Source organism: Myotis davidii, unplaced genomic scaffold (assembly GCF_000327345.1).
Source record: "Myotis davidii unplaced genomic scaffold, ASM32734v1 scaffold1577, whole genome shotgun sequence".
Lineage (NCBI taxonomy): Eukaryota > Metazoa > Chordata > Mammalia > Chiroptera > Vespertilionidae > Myotis > Myotis davidii.
In genome coordinates this window covers 380,280-382,062 of record NW_006288857.1, presented here as the reverse complement: position 1 = coordinate 382,062, position 1,783 = coordinate 380,280, and positions in this window count along the sequence as shown.

The window sequence follows — 1,783 nt, the reverse complement described above, 5'->3', positions numbered from 1 at the left end:
GACCAAGGGCCTGGACAGGGCTTGGCTCCGCCTCTCGGCTCCTTCTTATTCTTGAAGAGCTCTCTTCTTCTTTCCCTTAAATATATATATAAATTCTTTTTTCTAGTTTTAATTTATTGTTTGTTTGGTTTTTTGTTTTTGGTTCAAAACTTTGTTGGCCTCCACAATAGCAGGGGGCAAAGTGGCTCCCAGCGGTGTCTCCTCTGTCTGTCGACGTGGAGATGTGTCTGGCGCTGAGCAAACACAGGGTCCAGCCAAGACTAGAGGGAGGTCTCATAGGAGCAGTGGCTACCACAGTGCCCTCTCAGATGGGGACCACAGGTCATGGCACTGTCCCAGCCACACGGACCCTGATGGGGATGCCATCTCGAGGAACCCCACCACTGGGGTGAGTGCGTGTCTGCATGTGTCAGGGAGAGGAAGAGGCATCTGCCAGTATCAGAGGGGCACGGGGGAGTGGGGGGAAGTGAAGTGAGTTCTCTTTTTGGTTTCTGGTCAATGTCAAAGAACGTGAAGGATTCCACGGATAGGCACTGGAATATGAATTTTTTTTTCAGGGAAACTGACAGACAAGGATGGAAAGAAAGACAACTTGGATGCCCTCACCTCATTCCCTCTTGCCTGGAACTTCCACCTCCCCATAGGCCAGGGAGGGGGGAGGTCCCAGAGCACAGGAGGGTGACCCGGTGAGGGGGGACATGTGAGAGCTAGAACTTAGCAAAAATGGCCTAGCCCACCCTTCAAAGGGAAAAGGGGGAAGTACAGGGGTGAAAAGTCATCCCAGGCCTTCCCCTGCACTCTCCACTGGCGGGGGGAGGGAGGAGGTTAAAGCGAGACCCCCTGCCTGGGTGGGGAGAGCTGGGGGGAGGGGAAAGGACGCATGGTGGGGACACATTCTGTTGAACACAACGCTAAAAATTCTGTACATCCTTTGGATGAAGCTACTGAATATTTGGTGTAAGGTTGTTCAGGCCCTTTCTCTGTCACCTTTCGGAAAAGAACATTTGGTGGTGGTGCTGAGCCCCACCCCTCTGGCCCAGGCTGTGCCGTCTTCACTGGCCCAGGGCTGGGGGCTGGGGCTAGGAGGCTGGCACGTTCTCTTTTTCCTTCTTTGGCCCCCTGCTGGGGAGGCAAGGTTGCAGGTTGGCCCCACAGCCAGGGGCTCAGGGTGAGGTCCGCCCTCAGGCTTCTAGGCCCCTGGCTGGGGTTCTTATTTGGTGTCCTAGCTGTGAGGATGAGCACACTGAGGTCTGGCTTGCAACTGGTTTTTGGTTTGTTTGGTTGTGGGGGGGGGGTCTGTTTTTTGGTTTTTGTTTGTTTTTCACCTCTGGTTCCTTTGGGGCAGCTGGTTTCTGTTGTGATTATTTTTGGTTTTTTTTGTTGGTTTCTCTTCTTTCTTTCTTTTTTTTTTTTTTTTGGTTGTTAGATTTTTTTGGTCTTTTCTCCCTTATCACTCCTGCTCCAAGGCCCTCCTGCACTCCCATCGCTGGCCTCCTCGCTGTCTTCTAGACGGGGACCAAAGTGGGGGTCAGAGGAGTAGGAGGAGAGGCATGGTGGGCCCTCACTCGGGCTTGGACCCTGCCTCCGGCCCCCCTGGGCCTCCAGGGGTCTGTGCTGTGGCCTCACTGCAAGTGGAGGAGGAGGACGAGGAGGAGGAGGAAGAGGAGGAGGAGGAGGAGAGACCCGGAGACTTGCTGGAGATGGAGGCTGCCACAGCTGCAGCGGCTGCAGAGACCAGGCCCACACCAGGCGGGGCGCTGAGCAGGGGCAGCCGCCTGGTCTC